The 26,042-nt window shown below is 40.3% G+C and overlaps 1 long non-coding RNA gene across 3 annotated transcripts in view; it reads right to left on the bottom strand.

Annotated features, from left to right (window-relative positions):
• Nucleotides 1–559: 559 nt before the first annotated feature.
• The window catches only part of LOC115342234, a 41,378-nt gene continuing 15,895 nt past the window's right edge, over nucleotides 560–26,042 (bottom strand). Inside the window, exons 2-3 of one of the 3 annotated variants that reach the window (XR_003923686.1) lie at nucleotides 2,364–2,608; nucleotides 560–1,142 (exon numbers count right to left, since the gene is read on the bottom strand). This is a non-coding gene — a long non-coding RNA (uncharacterized LOC115342234). Of the gene's footprint in view, nucleotides 1,143–2,363; nucleotides 5,102–26,042 lie in introns of those variants that run through there. The other 2 variants (XR_003923685.1, XR_003923684.1) reach the window with 2 other exon arrangements.

The raw sequence follows: 26,042 nt of genomic DNA, 5'->3' as shown, positions 1-26,042 counted from the left end.
CATAAAACCTGAAAACCCGTAGACTTCAGGTCTCAACCAGCTAAATTTGCCATATTGCAGGTTAACTATGAGTGAACCAGAGCATGGATCAATTAGCCAGCACAGTCAGAGCTGATGCTGTGGAGGGAGCAGTCCTTTGAGAAGGAAGTAATAGGAGCCAGGGGAACACCCAAGGGGAAGTCAATCATGTTAAGGGAAAAAAAATGAAGGACTGGAGCAGAAGCAAAGAGAAAGAAGATGAAAGCTCATCTGTGGAAGACTGAGTACCACTTACAGAGGACGAAAACCTGACATTCCCAAAACCATTTCTACTTTTATTACTCCAGTTTTGCAGTGATTAAATGCTTTCCTCAAAACATAAAAATAGAAAAATACATAGGATGTAAAAATATGTAAAGATATACGTGTATATGTCTTGAATAGATTGTTAACAACTGTAATTCCTCTTGTACACTGAAGTAGGTCAGCTTCTAATCTGTTTTCTAGTTAACAAAGAGGTCCAAATAGAATGAAAATTCAGTAGGGCCCAGAAAAACATAGTTAAGGCACTGCAGACAACTTCAACAGCTGAAACACATTTATTTTTTCATAAACAGTAAATGTTGGTCAATTGGCCTAAAGAACAAGGAATGATTATGCTTGCAGTGATATTACATCACTGAGGGAAAAATAACAACAGTCGCATGACCTGTTTCAGAGAACATACATGTAGTCCCTACCCATCACAGTCATTGGAAAAGGAGCCAGACTACCCCATCTTTTCTAGTGATTGAAGGTATAGCCCAAAATCTTGAAAAAAGTTTCAGCGGACAAAATTCCTGCAGGGTCATGGGGTTTTGTCCCCTACCACAATGAGTGCTGGTAGTAGCTCTGGCACTGTCCAGCGTTTAAAAGCTGCTTTTCTGGCTTTTTTTTTGGTCCTACATCCATAGGCCAAGAACTTCTGGTGGACCCAGCCCATTGTCAGTTGACTTTAGGTTGATCTTCATATCCTTCTGGATGTAGGCTCTCACTTCAGTCCTCTAGTTGTCTTGCAGTTTCTCTGCCATATCATCTGCTCTTGGTCCACTTGAACAGGCTGAAGTTGCTTGGAACTTGCATGGTGAAAACGTCCTGGATCAGTGTCCCTCCTTTATATATATCTGTGAGAAAAAGCAAAGAACCAATCATGTAATTCCTTTGCATGATCAGGAAGACAGAAGATAATACACCACATCAATATCCAGACATAGACTACTGAGACATCTACCCACAGGTCAGATTTTGTAACTTTGCATCTGGAGCCCAAACCTGACTGTGTTACCCTGGAGATCACACAAAGAACAGGACATCAGAAAACTACAAGTAAATGTCTGAGAGTCTAGTAGAAATGGCCAAGAACCTTTTGCATTTTGGTAATCTATAGATTATGCTATTGGGGATGAAGCAGGGAGCAATGGAGCTGATCTGTTTTTGTGTATGAATACACTATTTCAGGAAGAATCCGAGAGAGATGGGTGAAACTGTGCTCCCCTCCACCCAGCAATGCTGTGTTGTTACCATCTCACTGATCAGTTGCTTAGTAAAACCATTGCCCAGTGAGGGGGTTATGCAGAAGTAGCCCCAGACTTCAGAACTAATCTGGATCCTGCCATGGAGATGATATGTACAGGGACAGGAAAAATGCAGGATTGTGATCTGAAATGGGATGGGCTTCCTGCTATCATTCACTATCAGGCCTGGGAATATCAGCAGAAGATGGAATTTGATGTGCTGGGTGAGGTACATGAGTGAAGTCTAGCTAAAGAGGTGAGAAAAGGCTACTGCTGCTATGTATCACTAGGTAGTGATTAACTCTACAGTTAATTGACTTCACAGTCTTTTGGGAGCTAGGTTTCCACCTCTAAGCAGCTCTTGCGGACAGAACCAGGTGGCCCAGCTCAGACATAGATTTGGTGTTGGGCAAGGGAGAGACAGGAGGACACTGCAGGCTGGGGTCTTCTACTCAGATCAGAAATGACCAGACTTATTCCAGTTGCAAGCACTGAAGTGTGTGGGGCTGGCAAAGTTGGACAATAACATTTCTGGTCATGACACAACTGCTTACATGGAGAACTTCCATCTGGCTATGTTTCCATGCCTCTGCTGTCTAATTAAAGGAAGTTTCTGGTTTCATGTAGTTAGAGGTCCAGAGCAAGTTGAGGAGGGCATCAGTTCCTGAAGTGATGGTGGGCAGTTTTAAGACAAAAGGAAACTTTAACGTGCTGTTATTGCAGTTGTCATGCCCAGAGGGCCACATCCATCATCTGGTCCCTTGGCAGGATTCATGTGCCCCCCACTCACGTGCCCCCACTCCATGTCCCCTCCCCCAGAAATGTACTCACCAGAGGCCAGCTCTTGGGCTGTGGAAGGGGTCTGGCTGTGCCTGGAGAGATCTGGGAAGGTCATGTCTTGGATGATGACACCAGGTCTGAGTTTGGAAGTGGGCTGAGCCTGAGGTGTGTTGAGGACCCCTTGCCGAGGTGGCCCTGGCACTTCTGTTGGACACTCAGCTCTGCCCTGCTGACAAGAGCCCGTGAACACTAGCACTCCCTGGTGATCTGCCATCCAAGTATCCTGTGAAAATAATCTTAAAAAGGAAAAGTGCATCTCACGGACCTAATTGGCTCAGTCCTTTCTCTAAGGGAAAATCTTTTTTTACCTTTTGTTTTTGAACTGAACACTGCTCCGTTGATATAAGCCTCAGCCTGGCTTCTCCAAGTAGTGTTTAGTTTTCCAAAGAGTTTTTCCATAGGTCTTCTCAGACAGAAACCCACGCCATGGTTCCATCTAAGGGCCAGCCTCGGTCCTTCCCTGTGACCTGCTGTAGCAATAACAGCGGGTGGAGAGTTCCTTCACAATTACAGTGCTTTCTTAGAGACCTGCTGAAAGTGAATATTCTTGGGATGGGGGGACTGACAGGCCAAGAGAAATCATGACGATGCTGTTACATCTAACAGGACATGTACAAAGAGAACGTGAGCGTAATGACCTCACCATGAAGAACTTTTCCTCCCAACTTGCCTACCTAGGCCACTGTAGGCTCAAGCTGGAAAGCAAGCAACTGGGGAGTCTGCACTTCAGCGCAAACTGAAACCTAAATGTGTATGATGGCATATACATGATTTATGTGACTTGAGAGCCTGGTGGCATGTGTTCATGGGGAACAAGAAAGGGTTGTCTCCTCTGATGGTCCATGCATCAGGGATGCAGAGCAGGAGGCTGCCATGGGAAAACTTAGAAGAACTTGCACAGTCCACAGCAGTCTGCTGTGTCCAGGAAAGGAGCAGTTTCTCTGCTCTGAGGTTCCCAGGGCTAAGTGGACTAGAAGAGCTCTCTTTTCCAAGGTCATAGTTCGCTTTGTTTCCTTTAATATTAGCAATTATTAAAATTCTCCTGTTGAGTGTAGAATGACATTTCAAGATTTTATTAAGTAGGCCTAAGTATGCATTTCTTCACTGAAATTTCAAGTAGGATGTCCTGAGAGAAGCCTTAGGAAGGTTTGATTTGGGTTTGTTGTGTTTTGTTTTGGTGTGGTTTTTTGTTTTTTTTTTTTGTTTTGGTTTTTTTTTTTTTTTTTATATTTTTGATGCTTTAAACTGGGGCTTATACTGGCAAACACAGGAAATGAAAGGTTCTTATTCATAAGAATGCCTGAGGCACAGAGCATTAGAAATACCATATACATTACTAAAGAGTTTGATAACTTAATTGTGGTATTGAATAACTGCAGAAGCCCAGCACATGCCTATATAAACTGCCTGTTTGTGTTGCATGGTGTGGTTAGGATATGTCTAGATATCTGGTATGCAAGCTTAATGTATGAACTGTTCTTTAAATTGCTGATTATATCCTTAGGCAGGTTTTAGTGAACTAATAGGACTTGTTGATTGGTAAAAAATAATCATGAATCCAAGTTTGCACAGGACTGTCTAACATAAATATTTGCCTTAAAGGTAGTAAGTTTTAAATGAGTGAGTTAAAACACATAAAATATAAAGTATAACATGAACAAAATTAGAAAATCTAATTTAGTATTAAAACACTTATCAGAAAATTAACCCTCATTTATGTTCACACTTTTTAAAAATGGAAGGCCAGATGTTTCATACAACAAGTCATAAGAAATATCAGCATCTTATCCCCAAACTGGTTCTCATTCTTCTTGAAAGACATTTTCTTTGTAATCAACTGATATCGATACCTTGATTTATCAGAATGACACATTTAAAGAAGGCACAAAACTCTGCGATAGAAGTTAATGAAGACTGAGTGCTCAGGGCATTTTTAACACTTCATTTTTCCTTAGGGAGGTGAGAGAGGTTGTGATTAATTCTAGCTTTTCTTTCTCTGCCTTGTAACAGATCAAGTATATGAAAGTGACCCAGAGTTACCTGTTCTACTTAAAAAAAAAAAAAGGCAGAAAAATACCAGGTATATTCTCTATTAGCTTTACTGCATGATAAACAAGAAAAAAAGAATTCAGATGTGGCAGGTGCAAACTTACTGCTGCTTTTCTGTGAAATTTAAAGACAAGTCTTTAGGAAAGGCCATTCAATATATATTTGCTGAACCTAATCAGTGCAACCTTAATGCTGACACTAGATTTCATGTCTGCAATGTAACAAATCTGATACCTGCTTATAATGCTCCAGAATTTCCAGCACTTGGGCTCTAAAAGACAAAATCAAAATGTTTCATGAAGTGTAACTTGCACAACTCTACTTCTTTAATAGTTAAAGAAACCTCTTAGACTCAGTGCACATGCTCCAGCAGGAATGATGCCACTCAGAAATAAATTGCATGTCTGCTTAAGATTCTTCCCCAGCAGTATTAAAATCTGTCCAGTAAAATGATACGAACTAAATTTGCCATAGTGCTAATTTACATTGCCATTAATGAGAACACAAGTTTTAAATCACAGACATAGAAGTACTATTGTGCATCCAGCCTATTTCGGCTCCACTCAGGGTGATAAGGCATTCTCTAGACAATTGTAATTATGAGTAATTTGTAAAAGTAATAAGAACTGCTTTTTATTACAGGCAATAAAAATCAATTCTTCATTCAATTATGTTTCCTGGCTATGATATGATAGCTGCCCTGAGTGAGTGCAACAAGAAAAAAGCTGAGCTAAGTTCTAAGGACAAGAAAAAGACAATAGCATTTAAAAGAAAAAAATCTACCAAAATTTCATCTCCATTTCAACTTCTTGTCATAAAGACATGGTAATAAATGCCTGTGACTATTGCTATAATCCTTCTATTTTTTAAGACCCCAAATTCACATATATTCACGTAAATTTAAGCATAAGTGCAATTCCATTGATTCAGTAGGACAATTCTTGTGGTTAAGGTGAAGCAAAAATGTAAATCTTCGTAGAATCAGGGTGATGGTGAAGAAAAGCATTTTGTATGTGATTAGCTTCCATGCAATAAAACTTGTTGAACTCAAAGTTAAACATTAGCTCCAATTTTAACATGAATTAGAGCTCAAAATCACAGATACATTCTATTTAATAATACATGCTTTTTATGCTTCAAGGAAAGGTGTTTATTTTTAATAGAGGCAGCATTGGAGAGAGATTTTGGACAAACAGGAAAGTATCTGGGGACAAGTCCCTGGTTTTGATTTCTATTTTTCTTTTTAATTTCAAAATTTTCTATTCAATTAGAGGGGTCTGGAAACAAAATCAAACAAGTGAACCTGTCTGAAAAGCCCATTTAATAAAAACATTTTGCATATTTGGAGTTTTTTCATACATTTTTGGTTCCAGGGGAACTGGAACTGAGGAGCAAGGGTGGCAAATTTCATTTTGGAGGTGGGACCTGATTTTTGCTTATTATCTTAGCCCCCTAGCCAATCTGAGGGAAGGATAGTAAAGAAATGCAGGGGCATAAAGATATTAAGCACACATGTCTGATTAGGTGACTTGCTATGGCAGTAGTCATTTCCTCATCTGCCAGAGATGTGAGGTATTCATGGAAGTGATAAATTGAGCCTCTACTGCAGAGGGGATTTGAGGATGGGCCACTTTACACTGCTACCTTTGATGTCCCTTCTTAATAAGGAGAAGACGTGGTACATTTCATTGAATTTTGATTCACAACGATAAAAATGAACCTCACTGAGTCTGCACAAAGTGAACCCCCCTATAAAGACTATTTAATGGGCAAACTGTTCAAGGAGTAGATGAGTCTAGAAGTTTATTGGGGAGCCCAATTTTTACAACCTTTCTAGCATAACACATTACTACTAAGATAGCAATGAATGTCAGCTGAAGTAAAGAGTAATTTGTGGAGCATTTTATTAAAAAAAATCCATATAAAATATATACTCTGGATCATCTTCTTTTCTTCTTGGCTTATATCTCCCTTTTCTTTTAAATTGTATGTATTTTAGAAATTTACCTTCTTCTCTTGAGTTCTGTATGTCAACTACTTAGAAGGAATAAACAGATGAATAAGAAATTTTCTGATTAACATTTATTATAAAATTCCTAGTTTATGAATATTTGGGAAGAGTGAGTTTTATGACATCATGGTAACCTCAAATTTGTAATCAAGATTTCAGATACTCCTCTGAAAAGAGCTGTGCTAGTTGGCAACTTGTACTTATAGTGACAGAAACAGAGATATATATTTCGTAGGCAAAAGACACAAATTTCTTATTTTTCAAAGTTAGTTGATGGAAGACACAAGAGGATGAATCTCTTCATATTCAGCTGGGGATTTCATGGTACCTTGAGGAAAGTGATCCACCTGAGAAATCCATTTCTTCCACCATTTTAGTTCTACGTGAATCAATACCATTGAGTAAGGCTGCACTCTTGCCAGTTAATAACACACTTGAATGAACCGACAGCATATCAATATGTTGGCAGCTTTGAGACATCCCCTTTTAGAAAACTCATATAACACTTATGTTCATTAAAAAAATTAGCCAAATCCATAAAATACTCTCATATTTATATATATAGATGGTATATCTTGGGGATGGATTCATTTTAGTGATAGCTATTTTGCTTTTTCAAGAGAGTCCCATTTCTTCCCATTCTAAAAGGTTTTTGTTATGTTAGTCCAGAGTGATACATAATTAACTTTTAAAAGTTCATCTTGGTTTTCTGCAAGGTTAACACAAACACGTTTAAATCAGTTATATTTAGGAAGAATTCTACAGTCTTGGGAAAGCAGATGCCAACACCTCTGTTTTACCATAGCTAATTTTAGGCAATTAAGCCCAATCTACCTTGTCCATGTTACTTCTTTCCAAGGAGTAAAGTGAGTTGTGTTCAAAAAGCTATACATCATCTGCATGAAGAACAGTGTCATGTTTTCCCCCTTGTCCAACCTTTACTCCTTTCAGTCAGAGGACTCTGCTGATGTGTGGTTACCCAGGGGTGAGCAGTAAAGTCACATTATGCAACCAGATCACTGGCCCTGCTGCTGTAGTCAGACCTTGCTCTGCTCAGCATAATCCATCTGAAGAAGCTCCATTTCCTTGAATCCTCAAGCAACTTTTAGTGTTGCATCCCCTTGGCTCTCCTGGAAGAGTAGGAATTCAGTCTAGCTCTCGAATGAATTCAAATGGATTGCTCTTTGGGAAAGATCCATGGAAGCAGTTTGAAAAGATCAGCGTTTTAATAGCAATTATCTCTCTCCCTCCTCATGACAGAAATGGGTATGAAACCACTGGGCCTACATAAACAGCCATGAAGACACAACAGAGACAGAGGCTACTAACCACTAGACTCAAAAACCTTGAAAGCAGAAACTCCGTTTGGCTTGGACAGCACAGCTTTCTAGGGTAAAATGCTGCCCCTTTGCATGAGATTCATTCAAACAAATGTAGAAATCTACAACGCAGACATCTAATGTGAACGAGCACTCTAGACTCTCGGTTTAGTCAAAGAAGGAAATAGGTGTTTCACGGAAACAATATCATCCTGCAGTAGATACCTGAAACGGGTCATACCCTAAAAATGCCTGATTTCCTTTGTTGACTATAAAGGGGAACCTAGTGTGACTAGCTGGAATGGACATCTCTACGCTGTAGTTCTATAAATTTGGGTGAGATGAATCCTGCTGTGGGTGCCTGTGTTTCCTAGTAAGTTCAGACATTCGGGGATTTAAATACAACCTTTGCTTGGTTTTATGACATTCTGTCATTCATGATCTAAAAGATAAATGTAAAAGGGAAAGCCCGTTTGTATTTAACATTTCCTGCTTTAGCTGAGGCTTTAATTCCTGCCTTTTCTTTAAAGCTGTATGTAGTATGTCTTGAAATACTTACACCTTATGTCCTCCTTGACAGATATCAGAAAACTTTCTGGCTGTCTCGATTCTGCTTTACCTGTGATAACTGATGTATTTGTTCCAACTGTAAAAATAATGTGAGGGCTGGCTTCAAACATTCACAAGACCTTCCTGTAAATCTTTCAGAAGTCTCCTACATTATCTTCTCTGCCATGGCTTCTATACCTTCCATTTTTCTATGCACAATCTTTCCTTTCTTCCTCACTACTTCCTGACTATTGCATTTTGCAGATCTTTTTCTAATTGCAAGATTTTACAACGTTTTTCTCTAGATCGCAACTGATACTGCCAATTGGTTGGCCTTATTCTGTCTTGCTTGACATCCAGGGGTTATTTTAGAAAAGTTCTTTCCAAAATTAAACCGCCAAGTGCATTAGAAGTTTTTCATCCTTCTTCTTGGCTCTCCATCATTCTGGATGCCCTGCACATTCTTGAGTTAAAATTTCCAACCACAATTTTTCTTGGGAATAGCTTCTCAAAGCACTGCCTTTAGAGGAACATCCAATTCAAAAGTGAGGAAGGTTCTCTTAGGAAGAAGAAAGAATCAGGGAATTCTGTACTGAACTGGAGTACAAATTTACTACCCACATCTGTAAACGCAGCTTGGTTCCCTTTAATCCTTCACAAAATTCTGATTTTAATCAAGTAAGTTTGGAATAGAACACCTGCAAAACATCAACATGACATATTTAGGCTTTTAGAAAAAAATCAGGGTGGAATGTTATAGTGAATAAACTATTTTTCAGAGTGCCCAGCTCTAGTGTCAACAAGAGGGCATGCTATCCTTCCTTCAGCAGTGAGTCTGAAAAGGACTGACGTAACCTAACCCCAAAAGCTCTCTAATGCAAATTTACTGTCATAAAAGTGGGTGCTCATTATACTGACAAGACTCAGTTTTAATATTGGCAGGTGTAATGCAATCTTCTCCTGCATCATGGTTCCTCAGCCCTGCGCTACACCATCCTTGTTATTCCACTTCTGAAACTCTCTTAAGTAGAGAACTCAGCATTTGCATAAATTCCCTGAGGATCTAGGAAGAAAATGTTCCAAGGCCCTCCGGGGCTAAGTGTGTATGGTGAAGTATATGAATAAATCTGTCAGTTTCGAATCATTAGGAATGGATGGCTTTAGGGTTGATTTTAAATGGGTGCCGGTGTATCTCAGGGTTTTGCTAGAGACAGAGGATGGGCAGGATAAGCTTATATTATTCTTCTTGTTTGGATAGGGTTAATGGGAGTGTTACCAGGGATTGTGTGGGAGTTAATTGTATTAACAAGGAAAGATAGAGAGCCAAGCAGCGTCTTCTGAATGTCACAGCCATTTTTTCCTATTTTACTGCAAGCAGTCTAGGTGGCATAAATCAGTACCGGCTCTGTTTGAATTTATAAAATGACTTCCAACTGTCTCATAGTATTTATCTTTTCCCTGTGAATTGAAGACAAATCATATAGGTGGATAGGAGGCAGTGCTTTAAAGCACTGAGTTTAGGTATATATTATCTCAAATGTATATGTGCTGGTCTTGTTAATGGGAATATAGACTATTGGTACAAGTCATAGGAAAGTAAATCACCTTACCTTGTCTTAGAAGTCTGAACTTTCAGACTGAATTACATGGAGTATGGCCAAAATACCTTTCAGGCCCTAAGGTAAGGAAGGATGGTCTTGTGTTGTCAGTCTTAGCTTTGAATGTGATGTGCCTGGCTCTGGCTCTCCCTAAGATTCTGTGTGTGATCTTCTGTACATTTAGGCGAACAGCCTCAAAAAAGTCCACAAGATCCATTATTGAAACACCTAAGGTTTGATTTGTTGACGTGCTAAGCGTTTCAGTCTACACATTATTTGACCAGGAGTTAGAGTGAAAACCATTTCTGAAAGTCAAAGTTGCTTGACTGCTGTCAGGTTCACAAAACACAGGTGACAAAAAGGCCCTCATGTGCTAACTTAGTTGCTAAAAAAATGCTTAAACCAGCAGAGCTAAACACAAAAATACAATTACAGCTTGAACTGAAAAGCAAAAGCTGTAACTGGGGACAAGGACAAACTCTTTATCTTCTGTGGATCACATTGGCACTGAGGAAGACGAGTGACACATACTTGCTGTACCTTGCCTTCAAAATCTTTGTCTTAGACTCAATATATTGGAGCAATGATACTTAAATACTATCATTTATGAGGCTTGCCAGGTTGTCATCTCCAGGATGCCCCAGAAGGACTGGTATACCATTGTGCTGTGTAAGTAAGTTCCTCACTTACTTCCTCAGCCCCCAGTGTGTCTAGTAATCCAGATAATGTATGGTGAAGTTGCATTCTCTAATGGTGGGCTCATTTGGGTATGATATCAAATACATATATATTTTAAAAAAAAACCCAAACCTGAGCTTTAGGAACAAGGGAGAGCACATATATTGTCTGTGAAATACTATGTGCATTAGTCTTTTGCATAAACAAATGATATCAGAGATCTTGCCCAAGCATAAGTGAGCAGATTCTTTGTCGTGTAGAAAGATGCTCAGCTTTTCTAGTAGACTACAAGAAATATTCCTCAGCTGCTAACTTGCAGCAGGTACAGATTCACCTACCAGCAGTCAGACTTAAGGACACAACACATCTTGGCTTCTAAGACAAACTCCATACTGCTGCACACGATTAGCTGTTACAGCGACATGTACATTAAAACTGCTTCAAGGTGCTAATCTAGAACAGGATTTTTGTCTTTTGACAATTGTTCAGCAAGAAAAGGTACAATTCCTTGCTAACTACACAGCTTTGGTAGAATGGGATATTTCCCTTTCCTGTTATTGCCACACTGCAGACTCCATTTTCCTTAGAGAAACCTCAAGAAGCAGTACTCTAGTTTTGAACTATTGCCATCAACTCTCTTAACAGCAGACTGTGATATTTTTGTTTTAAATACATGAAAAGTGAGCAAAAGCCATAGGTGCAGAAAAACCAAGACCAATTTAGACATGACTGCAGTAATATTAAGTACTCTGAGTTTATCCAGTCCGGACATTTCCTCAGGAACACAAACAGACACAACTGTAATAAGAAATTTTTAAGTTATTTTTCAGGCATATTCTGTAATCTGTCTATTAAATATCTCATTTTCAATAGAGATAATTTAATATAAACTAATAATTTTATATAAACAAAGAATCTGCGAATTTCTGTGACTATTTTTTTTGCTATACCATTAAATGGAGATTTCTCTTTTGACTGCTAGACTGTTAATTGTGTTCTGACATTTTGGTCTCATCCATTTTTTCAAATAGTTTGTTGCAGCTGTGAATTTTCTGGCAAAGCAGGGTTCTGTGGAAAAACGCCAATTCTTCTTAAATATGGTGCTCTGAGAAAATATCTCCTTTTTTTTCTTTTTTCTTTTTTTTTTTTTTTCTTGAAATTTTACTAATGCAGGTTTCTATCAGAAATGAGCTTGGCCTTCTGCCAGATTATCTGATAGAAGCCCAGATCTTCTGTGGCTCTGGGAAGCCTCAGCGCATCAGCTGCATTCAAAGCAAAGGCATGATGGCTCTCGGCATCTTCAGCTTCAGCACGGTCCAGGCATGTGGGCTGCTTTAGGAACAGGGAATCTAGAGCACCTCAAGGTTTTAAAAGGTTCTGCACTTCCCAGGAAATGCCAGAAGTCTGGCAACTGAGAAATGCTCCCCCAAACAGCATAAGAACTGAATGGGATAAGGGATATGAAGAAGCAAGGTAGTCAAGAATGAAAGAGGTTCAGAGAGTTTATCTGACCTGGACAAGACGGAACTCACAAACTTGTCACATCCTGAGCTGGAAAGCCCTGAATTTTCCCTATTCTTTTATTTATTATGATGCCAAGTGATAACTTTCAGCTTTTCTGGAGTCCTGGAAATACCAAGATGAGCTTCAAGGTCCAGAGCTCTGGGGCATCTCAGCCTCACAGAATCCCTCAGATTCTCCATACTGTTGTGTATAGGAGGCCTGGACACCCTTATTTCTATTCCATTGTTTGATTTTAGCACATATGTAGAGATTCTGCCTTTAGTTTTTAAAGGTATTTCTCCTTAAAATAATGCAGAAAAAAGGAAAAGGGAAATGGAAAAACAAGCCAGCCACTGGTGACTGATTAATTTCCTTTTGACACATTATTTTCCTGTTTTGTTGGAATAGCATAACATTTGCATGAACATGAAATCCAGGAACATGGGCTTTTAATAATCAAACTGCTAACTTAAGTGTCATAGCAGTATTTGCATGATTAATGAAAGGTGTTTATACAGCCGCTTCTTCTGTTTCATTTCAGCAACTGTGCAAAACTACTTACAGAGAGTATGACATGTTGCTCCCTTTATAGAGCAGTCTCCATATGTTCATTAAGGTGGAAAAAAAACAAGGAAGCTAAATGCAGGTGTCAGCTGAAACCTGCAGAGGATCACTGCTTCACTGGATTGTGCTTTCTTCTTTGATTTGCAATTAACATATTTCTGGACTTCAGACATACTTCGTCTATTGTCCCTGGGGTATCAGCATTTCGTTTACGTGGTTTGATTTCCTTCTTCCTTTTTTTTGCTTTTTAAGGGTTATATTTTTACTGACACAAAGAAAGATGTCTGAGGGCAGCAAAGTATTCTGCTGCATTCGACTGCCAAGTGATGACATATTAGGATATTTGCTTCTCTCACTATTTTTTTTAAAGCACACAGTTATCTTTATGCTGAGGACCTTGAAATCTCTTGGGAAGACCATCTTAAATGAGGAATCAAAACATTTCAAGCTTCTCATCACAACTGCAAATTGAAAAACAAGCACTTACACACTTACACCACATTCACTCACCTAACTGAGGGACTTTCTTCAGCCTGTATTTAATGACATAATGTAGCAAATTTTTGTATTTGTACCGTAAGTGACAAGGTGCATTGCATGGGGCTGAACTATTGCAACCATCCCAAGAGAAACCAGTACTGCAAAGTTTGAGAAAATCCTCTGACCGCACCTTCTCCCTCTTGCCTCCTCCCTCTCTCTCTTGATTACCTCTGCTGTGGCACTACAAAGGAGCAAGCAACGTTAATGTAGTGGAGCTCCTGCCTTGACTTGCAAGGCTAGAAACCAGAAAAAAGCAGCTTAAAACCTTCTTCTGTAGTGGCCTCCAAATTCTTATCTTCATGAGAGTGAGTGGTGAGAATGGCTGATGTCTGGACAGAGTTGCCACCGGTCATTATTTCTGTCCTCGAGCTGGCCAGAAGTCCAGACGAGAGAGGCTGTTTGCACGCTGGCAAGACTTGTGGTGGTATTTGAAAGGAGGTAGTTGTCATGCTGAGCATTTCCATGTTGAGAAGCTAGCGCTCCTACTTGGAGGGGGGAAAGTTAGTCACCTAAAACCCTGGGCAGAGGGGGGAAGAGAGTTTCCCAGAGTAACATTAACAGTAGGCAACGTGCTAACCAAAAAACCATGGAAATAGAGAGCTATGGATGTGCCATGGGTGAGTGAAGACATTTTTTCAGGACTCACTGTTATCTCACAGACTTCCTTCAACCTATACTGTTTACGCTGGTAGAAATGTGAGTACGTCCCGGTAGACGCATGCATCATACATTTCTTGGACATGATAATATCAGTAAGGCTCATTTCTATGTACTTCACATGGCTTTCTTTTGAAGGTCCCTGTCTCAGATTTTTAATATCAGCTTCGTCTATAAATATGGGACTGTATTACATGCTCTCTTGTATATGTCCTTTTATTCTTTTGCCCCTTTGCTGACTTAATTGGGATTATGGTATGACCAAGGAAAGGAATCATAGGAATTGTCCTACTGTTTTCACTCTCAAGTCATGTCTTTATCCAGTGTAGCCCTAGAAGCTTCATAAAAACATTAAAGAAACTGAAACTTGACGGAGAAAGTTACCCCTTCCTGAAACACTCTAATCTTCTCCTAACCTCTTGCAATTGGAAGTTGATTTAAGAGCTGGAGCTTCTAAGGTGCAAAATATGCCTTGACCTTTACCTGTTATTTCCAAGGAAGTAAGGAGGTGAATACATTTAAGGAGAGCAAAACTTAAAAACTTTTTGTTTAAATACAGAAACCTGCTCTGCTTCAGGATGTGTGCAAGTTGAATAAGGGATAGACTTGATAGCTCTGCTGAGCTAGAGATGTTAGAATTCAGTATTCCTATATGGTGCTGGATTTGTGTTTATACAGGGTAACATTTTGCAGAAGGTTCATACTGTAAAAGACTGCTCTGGCTGCCATGACATGGGCGTATTAGTATGGGAATACTCAGTATAGCAGCTGCTTTTTGCAATCATAGTTTTGCACCTGATGTATAATACCCTCCTCAAGAAAATGATTAGGCAGTAGTTCAGGTAAGAGATCTGCATGTTAAACAGCTGAGGTTGCATTGGGCTCCTGTATCTGTGCAGAGTTGCTTGCTGGTAAAATGAGCTCATGCGCTAACCTTGGGAATTTTTCTTACTCCAAAAGAGTCCAGCTCATAAAACAAAAGATATCAGAGTCTGGGTATTTTCCTCTTCTCAGCTTATCAACAACAAACCTTAGAAATGATGGTTTCACATATGACAATCATATGTTCAAGAATGAACTTAGCTCATTTTCCTCATGAGGATCTTACAAACCAGGCACTTTGAGAATGGCCTGATGGAAATCTGTATATTCTTTATTGCATCTTTAAAGACTTGCTGTTCCTTTAATTGTTGTTTATGCTTCTCGTCACCTAACTTTCTGGTTGAAAACATTTTACTGATCCTGTGCTCAAACCTCACCATTTTCCTCTTGCCTGGCTTGGTAAGGAAGGTGGGAGTGCAAATGGAGATTAAAAAAAGCTGCAAATTTGTTTGCAGAGAATCTTTTTATGGGGCAACACTTGTTGGTCAGTGACAGCTGCTGTTACAACAGCTCAAAAAATACAGAACATCTCTTTGCATAACAACATCTTAAACAGATTTCAGAAATGCAATTTACAGGAAACAGCAAAAGCCTGGGTGCACTCAGCTGTCTGTACTACACTTTCATGTACACTTTTCCTCTTTAAAACCAGTATTTAAACATACAGTGGCCACAGTAATTTATGGAGCAATCCCGGAAAAATTCTAAATCAGGATTAGTGTCTATTAACTCTATTAAGTTCTATTTGGCAGTCGACCAAAGCGTCAACTGAGCTCACATTCCTCTTTATCCAGTAACTAATGCTGGGGAAGGCACATGTACAATATCAAGTGGAAAAAGGTGTCCGGGGTAATACTGCAACTATCAGGCCAAATTCTCTGCTGGCATAACTCATAGCATTTCCAAGCCAGATCTTGCAGAATAGCCCGTCTGTCTTGAATTAATTTTTCTTATTCACTTTTTAATAAGCAACTTTCCAAGCAATGAGGGTTTTTTAGCTGCATGACTCCTATTAAAGTCAATAGGAGTCATGTGGCTAAAACCCTATGCGATGCTTGAATTTATTGGAAATTGGCATCTGGTGCTGAGAGCACTTCTATTGTTTGGTGTTCCTGCCCAATCGTTGCTTTCTGCCTGGTCATGTAGCTTCTCATGCACCTACTTGCTGGAATCTCCATGCCTAACCTTTCTATTCCTTCCCCAATACCCTTTCACGCTAAAAATAAAAGAGCCTCCTCTGTAGAATCATTATTGCCTCATGCCCTTTTGTTTGGATGTTCTGTATGTGGCTGCTTTGTGCAGCCTCAGCTGTTGCTGAACTTTGCTATTGGCTCCAGTGAATCATTGCATTGTTCATGCAATCAGTTCCGTTTGCACAATACTTTAGGATCTGGATAGATGAAAGGTGCTCTGCAAACAAAAGCTTGGCTCCTTACCATTTTCTTCCGAAATGCTAGGGGTTAAAATACTGTCAAGTGGGTCTGATGTCATTGCCTTACTAAAAATGAGTTTCTAGCAGGTGTTATCAATTATTACTTGATAATTTCTTACTCCCCCAAAGTGATGCTATTCCACTGAAATCAAGGGCAACATTTCAATTGATATGAGAGATGCACGTGTTAGCTCCAGACATATTTTAACCAGTGTGAATATGGGCTGAAGAGTCCAACCCTAGGAGCATTGCTGTAGGATTTACTTGTCACTAACTGAAAGCAGTGTATATTTTGTTAGAAACAGCAAAGCAACTTTTTGTTTGGTTTCCTATACATTTTATATTGATGTACATTTGGACAATTCGCTAATATGAATATGTATCTGAGAGGTGGCCTTTTTAAAACAACAAAAAAAATTCTGATTATTTTGTACTGTAAAGGTTAGGGCACTGACACAGGTTACATCTGGGATGTGACTGAAAATAATGCTTCCTCCAGGCATTACTGGAGTAGTTTTGAACCAAAAAGAGGCATCTTCACACATGAAGATTCATTCTTCTCCCAAAGATGGCTGTGAACATCTGAGTTTGAAAAAAAGGTTTTATTAAATGACAATATACTGGAGTTTACACATAGTTTTAAGAACACTGTATGGGAAAGTTATTAATGATTGAGTCTGAGTATTGTACAGCTCTGTAATAAAGGACAGAGGGTGTCCAACATCCTGAAGAGAAAACACAATTCAGATTCCTTCAGGCACTATATGTTTTTAAAAAAATAATCTCAGGATTGAAAATCAAATCTATCAGGCAACACTAGTCAAGCAACTTGGGACTGTGCCAGCCAGCCTATTTTAAAGGACAGCTAAAGTAGACTGAACATTATCTTCAAGGAAGATCTTGAAGAGCAACAGAGCACTGAATGAATATAAAACTGTTTCTGGGACAGTTGTTGAAAACCTCATTAATTCATCATATTTTAACATGGATACGCTATGCAAAAAAGCAGTGTTTCTGTGCAAGACAATTTTGCATTTATTCAGTCTACCAGAAAGATATTTTACCGGAAAGATTTTATTTTTTATTTTTTTTTTTTTTTTTTTTTACTTTTCATTGAGTGGCTTTAGTGCTCATCTAAAGATGTCAGAGCTTCAGGAGCTTTATTGGTCTATGAGAAGCGCAGCAGTAGCGGTGCAAACATCAGTCCTTGAACACTGCTTCTTGCCCTCGTTCTTTGGGGCTGTGCTTATAGATAACTGGAGTCTTTTTCTTACGCTTCTTCTCACCTCCAGTCTTGCTCCCCTTCCTACCAGAATAATGCAAGTTAGTGGCAACTGCCGTGATGGTTTTTCAGGGTTTACCCTGAAAAAAATGGATTAATGTTCTGAGTACATTTTACTTGTAAGACTACTGCTGCCCAAGCTAAATTGCAAGTGTGTTTCCATTTGACAAGGTTCAGAATGACCTTTGCTCATTTTCCACAGGATTTTCCGTGGAACATTTGCCATAGCCATGTTTATCAAAGTAGTTTTTTCAGATTTTCCACTTTTTTAGAAGTCCAGTGTTCGGCCTGAGAAGTACTTTGTTATTAAACAAAAGATTCCAGAAACTGTCAAAGATAAAATGAGTAACACGAGCATACAAAACGAAAGTGCTAATAGTAATAGTAGCATTTTGGAAAGGGCACGTAGATCGGAGCTTTGCTTGTGAAGAAAACAAGAGACTTTTTATTGAAAAATAGTCTATCTGGAGTAAATCTGAGCTAAGCTAAATTTGAGCTGTCCTGGAGAAAGCAAAAAACTGTGTCACACTATGGCACATCCAAACTAAGCAATCCCTAGCTAAAAGATTTAGCAGAGAGAGTTAGTTTTAAACTAAAGAAGACCAGCACTTTAATCTTTTTGCTTGATTTTCCTTTCAAACACAGTCATCCATTTAGCTCCCTGCTGTCCTCATGAAGAATTTCCTTACGATGAAATCAGGGTTCGGAGATTTATTATGCAACGAGCAGAGCAGGTTCAAGCTGATAAAGGCTTCCTGGGTGAGTGAAGGATGCTTAATGCCAGGAAAGATACTCTTTTAATGTGAGGTTCTTGACCATTTATTACATAAAAATGTTAATCTGATAGTGGTTTTAATCTGCTTGTTATCAGCGGTGGCTGCTTCGTGTTAAAGACAAGATAAAAGGGAGAGCTGAAGAAGCAGATTTGGGGAGCACTCGCTCAGTTAACACGCCGGATACAACACACCTGCTTCCCATTTATCTGCTTTTGCAGAGTGAGGAGGAGAGGGCTTACGGCCGCGATAATGCAGCGGCTCGGTGGGCCGATGGGGCAGCGGCGTGCCCGCGCTAAAAGGACACTGCACGAGAGATAAGCCGCGATAAAGATTGGGACAGTCATTTCCCAGGAAGCTCTGCAAAGCGGAGGATTTGCTTTACATGCCATTTCGAGGGGTGCTCCGAATGCAAAATATTTAATCCCTGCTCGCCAATCCACGTCCCCCTCCCACCCCACAAACTGCTGTGTGAGCTGCAGAATTAATGAAGACAAACGTCCTGCAGGTTTGCAGCCGTGTTGTGTCCCAGGCTGGTCCCAGCTAATACACAGGCTACTCCTCCCCATGAAATCTTGGCAGGCGAGAGACTTTGTGACTAGTCCTGGCTTTTGTGCACGCAGAACTACTTGCTGGTGCAAAACATAGAGTGGCTGGCAGACTGGGCTGAAGTCTGCTCATGGACTCAGAAGTTATTAGTTACGGTGGCCTGGAGGACAAGCACTGTTATCATATAAGTCTTGTTTTCTAGGAAGACCAAGATAAAGGTTATCTCTCTCTGCAAGACAAAAATACAAACTTTTTCTTGAGAGATTGCGCTCAGTAGTAAAGCTTTTTAGGTGTTTTTTTGAGTCGACACAAACATTTGCCATCAGTGGAGTAGCTAGCTAGGAAACAGCTTGCCCATTTCAAAAAATGTGGGGGATTAAAATCAGTTACCTTAGGATGAAACCATGACCAGTCCAAGCTTTTTATGCTGAAGGGGACGTGACCTCATTCCCTGCGCTGGAGCGCTCCTATTTCCCACAACCTAAATGAGTACCATTGCAGCCAGCCACGTTTTCATTTTGAGGTGACTACCTTTTACCCAAATGAGATATTTACAGTAAGGTTTCTGTCAAAATCAATATACTGCCTTAAAAAAAGACTGCTTTGGCAACGCAGTGTCTCCTAACGCAAACTCACATCGCTGAGAAATTTCCAGCTGTCTCACAGGCTGAAGGTAGGTTCACACAGCAGCTGGTGTGAGTGGGTACAGACTGTACAGACACATACACGCTGGCTTTAGCGTAACCTATGGAGAAGCCGCGGCAACACAAGCTGGGTGCATCTAGGAACAAGCTATATATTAAGCAGATTGCCTCCGAAACGTTGATTTCAAAAGCTACTTTGAAGCTACGGGGCTGAAGTCTGCACATGCTTCAGTGGACGTGAACTAGTCGGGTACAGACAAATGGGTAAGACTGGGTGGGTGCCGTGAGGGTGCTGCCCAGTGTCTGCTAGCCAGTGGAATCAGTGTATTACCAGAAATCCTGTACCACACCTTGTACTCAAGTAGGATTTCTATCCACATATGTTAAATCCAAGGAAGGCACATATTAGCAATCCCATGCCATAGGCATATATGTTCATAAGGGAAACCACGGGTAGAGCGAACAAAACTCTCAAAGGCAGAGCAAAACTTATGAAACATCAAGTGTGTGTTGGTTAGTCAAACACTCATTAGCTGTTCCACTCAACTGCATTTAAAAATATGTGTACTGGGGAGATGCGCAGCTAGGAGCGTGGAACATCTGAAGCTCTACATTTCACCAAAGAGCACAAGCAATATTAGCAGAAGAGTTGCAAGGTTCCCCAAAGTGACTGGGCAATACCTTGGTGCAAAGACTGTTTAAATGAGGGTTTTCTCTTGAGTTCAGATCTGGGAGCTCCTTGCTCAGACCACCAGGCAGACCAGCTTTCACAGATGCTGGTTTTAGGTTGAGGACTTCAATCTTTCCACCACAGCAACTGAGGAATCATGTGTCTAGACTGTATGTGGTCACTGCTAAACTCAGTTCAAGTTCATCTGAAGACCTCAAGCCCTGTCATATTCATTTTATATTGGTAAACAAAACAAAATCTACCATGGTACAAACCTCTGGTCATAGGCATAGGACTGACAAGAATGATGATTGCAAAACAAACTGAAATACGTTAAATAATGAACTCCTATAGATGATCTCAACTCAGCCTACATTCATTCCCCAGGCAATCATCTGAGTAAATACTCTCTGTACCAGGCACTAAACGGGTTAAAATTATTGGGGCAGCAGGAGAAATACTTTGTATGGCAGAAGCTTGGGTTCCTGTGAGTTAATGGGGACTCTTATCAGATAGATCCCAACTGATCTCTAGTGGCAGGACACAAGAAGGAGCGAAGAAGAACAGTCACAGGCACAAAACCTGTGGCTTTATACATCAAGTCCAACATCCGAAAGCAAATTGGAAGTCAGTGCAAGCTGCAGAGAATAGGTGTAATGTGCATTGTTCGCTAGTTCTGCTAAGTAAGCGATCAATATATTTACTCCCTGGATAGAATACAATTTTGCTGTTGTGACAGTGCTACTTCTACTACTCTGTGAAGAAAAATGACTCTATGGAGTCTGTGATCCCTATCTGGTCAGAGCCTCCACTCTTCGAAAGATATTTTTAAAGATAGCTGAAAATCATAAAAAACAGACCTACTGGACATTTGCAGTACGCCAAAGCCAAGAAATTCAGATGTAGAATAAAATTCAATGGCTAGTGATTAGCCCAATCTATTTTACTGAGATACTGCCAAGTTATCTGGATGGTTTCAGCAGCATGCAGGACTTCTGCAATCCTTACATGTAACAGACAGAGTTCAGGATGGATTAAAGCTTTTTGCTGAACTTCCTTTCATATGGATTATTAAAGGAAACTCTTATCTTGTCGGTGTTTTTTGTTTGTTTGTTTGTTCATGCTTATTCAGGTATCTGGCTTTATTTCAATGTTACAAATGCAAATTCGCCTACCCACTGCATTCAGGTTCAGGCTAATCAGCAGGTAACAATCACAAGTAACAGCTCTGTCATATCTCATTAGCTATGGAGAAGGGAAAGAAGAAAGGAAGGTGGGAGCCATGATGAATGGACATTGACTTCCAGGTAGAAGTGAAAAGAAATTACGCTGATGAGGCATGTTATTGCAAACCTACAGCTTGCCTAGGAATTTTCTGCATCCCGTATAAGATAGCATGGGAAGTTGAGAGAAACAGAAGCAAAGAATCGTTTTTCTGGGAAGCTCTTTAAGGACCTTGTAAAATCATGGCAAAACCGACCTAAAGGAAAATTCTATTTTTTTGACCATTGCAGTTTATTACTGGGAGATTAATGAGGAGAGTTTGAAACAGAAGATTAATGTGGTCTATTCTTATAACCTGCTCTCCTCCTCATTAATCTCCCATTATTACATATGCACTAAGCAGCATGTTACTTCACCTTCTCTGAGGCACAAGTCTACCAACAGCTCTTTTTCATTTGCTTCCCTGTACTTCTCAGAGGCCAATATTCTACTAAAATAATCCCTACTCCCCTCCAAACCAACACCCTCTCCCCCTCCATCAATCCCTCACCACCACTAATGAACAGAGAAGCCAGGAAGGAAAAAAAATAATAATCAGACTTACAGAAATATCCTTTTTGGATCAACTTTTGATCTGTGTACAGATATTTAAATACAGTTGTTGAAATCAAACAAAATACTGCAGAATTAATAAGATAAGATTTTGATTTTTGCTTCTCCGTCACAGGTAAGTTTTACACTTATTTGTCTCCTTTTTGTCTTGGGAGAGCTGGGTAGCCTTTCCTTTCATTCTCGGTCTCTTGGTCTAAAGAAGTCAATGAGCTAACATCACAGATGGCCACCACCACCTCAGCTGTCAAAGGGAACGCACCCAGAAGAGGTAGAGCTAACAGCCGAGGTGGTCTCATATATGCTATGGCTCAACTTCAGGAAGCAATGCATACTATAGAGCAAATACACAGTGGAGCGGACACTGAGCTACCTAAACACCTTATAATTATGAACAGCTTGCTTTCCCAGAGCGTGCCTGGGAGAAGAAGAAATCTTAGCTGTATTTTGATGTTATACAAAGATGAAGAACCAGCTAGATTAAGTGATTTATTTAGGGTCACTCAGGACATCTCTAGCTGAATCAGAAACAGAGCTTCAGTACCTGGAGCCCTGCTCCAGTTAACAGCTGTATCTGCCCGGGTGACAGACTACACTTTCACTCTACAGAATAACAAAACTCTCCTGAATACACCTTGTTAGAAATGTTGTCCCCTATAGCAAGATTGCAAGAGATTCACAAGCTTCCTACGTGCACAGAGGCCAGAACAATCCTGTCAAATGCTGTACTAAATTATTTTTCTGTAAAATTAGTTGGGTACAAAAGAGTAATAGCAGAAAAGGAGGAAGGAGAAGAGCTGCTCTTGGAAGTTTTTTCTTATTATGCAAACACGGAGTCCAAAGATTTTCCAGGGAATTGTTGTGTTAAATAGCCACAGTTGTAAATGGTGAATTCATAAATGAATACAAATGTGTAGCTGTCATAACTGGCAGATGACACTTCCTGAAGGATAAGCTTGTACTCTTCCCCAGCGAAGGCGGCATGCAAGAGTTGCATCTCCTGAGACTTCTAATGTACAAATTCTTTGGCAATTTCTTCCTAAGGCGGAACTGTTTTTAATTTAGAAGACGTCAACCTACTTGTACTAGTGGGAGAAATTAATAAGCCAAGGATGCAGGTCGGCTGTACTGTAATACTGAGCAGATATGTCTCCATTAATTGCAGGATTGTCTGTGCTCACTTAAAAGCTGTTCTGTCTCAGAGCTTGATCCTATTGCCTTTCTCAGATAAAATTCCCTCGAGCTTCTAACACCTTTTCTGCTGCTGAACCCCAGGGGTGCACTTGTTTCATGTCTGCACACATCACATGATGAACCACATATTTCTTCTATCTCTATAGCACGGATATGAATACAGATAATCATATGTCCTCTAATACTAAGCTCCATTGCATTTATCTGTCCTGAACATTTAGAAAGTGCTATTTTAGAGATGGGGAATTAAAACAAAGAGAATCTAAAAGCCATATTCAAATGGACTGGATTGTAAACAGGGCTTTGGATCTAATATTTTCTCCTGGCTGCTCTAAGCAGCCCCCTACATGGTGCCTTACTAAATTATCAGTTCACAGAACCATAGAATCACAGACTGGTTTCAGTTGGAAAGGACCCTCAAAGATCATCTAGTTCCAACCCCCCTGCCATGGGCAGGGACACCTTCCACCAGACCAGGTTGCTCAAAGCCCCATCCGACCTGGCCTTGAACGCTGCCAGGGATGGGGCATCCACAGCTTCTCTGGGCAACCTGTGCCAGCGCCTCACCACCCTCACAGTGAAGAACTTCTTCCTTACACCCAATATAAATCTCCCCTCTTTCAGTTTAAAGCCATTACCCCTTGTCCTATCACTACCTGCCCATGTAAAACATCACTCTCCAGCTTTCTTATAGGACCCCTTAAGTACTGGAAGGCTGCTATAAGGTTTCCCCAGAGCCTTCTCTTCTCCAGGTTGAACAACCCCAACTGTCTCAGCCTGTCTCCATAGGAGAGGTGCTCCAACCCTCTGATCATCTTCATGGCCCTCCTCTGGACCTGCTCCAACAGGTCCATCTCCCTCTTACGTTGGGGGCCCCAGAGCTGAATGCAGTACTGCAGGGGGCGTGTCATGAGAGCAGAGTATAGGGGGAGAATCCCCTCCCTCAACCTGCTGGCCACGCTGCTTTTGATGCAGCCCAGGATGCGGTTGGCTTTCTGGGCTGTGAGCACACATTGCATGGTCATGTTGAGCTTGTCAACCAACACCCCCAGGTCATTCTCCTCAGGGCTGCTCTCAATCCACTCATCACCCAGCCTGTATTTGTGCTTGGGATTGCCCTGACACGTGTACAGGACCTTGCACTTGGCCTTGTTGAACTTCATGAGGTTCGCACAGTCCCACCTCTCCAGCCTGTCAAGGTCCCTCTGGATGACATCCCTTCCCTCCAGCATGTTGACCACACCACACAGCTTGGTGTCATTGGCAAACTTGCTGAGGGTGCACTCGATCCCACTGTCCATGTCACCAACAAAGATGTTAAACAGCACCGGTCCCAATACCGACCCCTGAGGAACACCAACGTCACTGGTCTCCACTCGGACATCGAGCCATTGACCGCAACTCCTTGAGTGTGACCATCCAGCCAATTCCTTATCCACCAAGTGGTCCATCCATCAAATCCATGTCTCTCCAATTTAGAGACAAGGATGTTGTGTGGGACAGTGTCAAATGCTTTGCACAAGTCCAGGTAGGTGACATCTGTTGCTCTTCCTTTATCCGCCAATGCTGTAACCCCATCGTAGAAGGCCACCAAATTTGTTGTTCCTTGGAATTGCACACAATTGTTGTTCCTCAGAAGCAGGCAACTTTCTCCCCTGACCAGATGTGGGCACTTCATACTGCCTGAATTTAGGCCTGAGAGTCTTGACAAAGGAGATACAGTGAGTCTGTGACAAAAAAGATGTTTAAATCCACATATCAACCCTTAGCCTGGTACTTTTTTGCCAACTTTCTGACCCTTCTCCACCTGCAACTCATCTAAAGACCCTGTGCAGCAGATAGGGGGAATTTACTGGAGTTATCAAAATGTGTCCTCTTGAAACAGCATGGAGGAAACCCCTGGTCTAAAGGACTAGGTGCAGTATTTAAGCTTGCAGATATTCTAGCAGATTTACAGTGCGCACATGTACATGAGAATAACCAAAGTCCTTTACTTTTCCCCATCCACTTCTCTCATGATTATTCCATGCCAGTAAGCAATCTATTATCTTCTGGACTAACTTATTCCCCACATTTAGTAACTCTATTCACACTGTTAAGTGAATGATGCTCTCCAAATACCAGACACATATTATGTACAATTAGACTTCCTGAATCTAAGGTTAGGGTAATAAAAACTTGCCAGATTTAATGCTGTGGTCTCCATACATAACCTATGTAAATGTTTCTAAATGAAAACAAATTGAAAAAAACAAAACAAAACAACAAAAAGAAGAACTTTTATTCTTTGGTGAAATTCTGTACAGTTCAGCACACTCCTAGGCAATGGGCATGTGTATTTTTTGCAGTGCTTGCTTTTTTTTCTGAATAGGGAGGAAGTCTTCCCCTGTGTACAAAAGCAGCAGATATTAAATTTTGGATAGTGCTTGTATTTAGGAGCAGAATTCAGAATTCACTAACAACAGAGATTCACCAAGAGGCTTTGTTTAGGAAGTGAGTAGATTCTACTAGCTTAAGTATCCTTAAGAATAGTTTAAGCAAGTGGAAAACATGCTATATTAAGTTACAATCAACTATTTTAGTATTCTTTAAATATTTGTTTTAATTGAGGTTGAATTGAGATTTCTAGTCAGATTTTGATCTTAGCTAGGTTAAAATACAGTCAGTGGAACTACCCCAGATTTACACTGACATCAATAAAATAATTTTTTGTTTGTTTGTTTGTTTTTCTGGTTTCCTTTTATTGGAAAAAGACTGCATAAATACGGGCAGTTTTTTAAGGGAACCGTTTCATAACATAAGCTTCTGCATATTACTAATAAAAAGTCTTTATAGAACATCCTTATTTATGCTGTAAGTCCATGAAGTAGGGGCAGTCAGTATTTTCTGAAAATGAACCATACTATCCTTATTAAAAAAAAGACCAGCCTACCAGGTCTGAAA

Source organism: Aquila chrysaetos, chromosome 5 (genome assembly GCF_900496995.4).
Source record: "Aquila chrysaetos chrysaetos chromosome 5, bAquChr1.4, whole genome shotgun sequence".
Lineage (NCBI taxonomy): Eukaryota > Metazoa > Chordata > Aves > Accipitriformes > Accipitridae > Aquila > Aquila chrysaetos.
The sequence above is the reverse complement of the archived record's forward strand: the minus strand, read 5'-3'. Positions and strand labels throughout refer to the sequence as shown.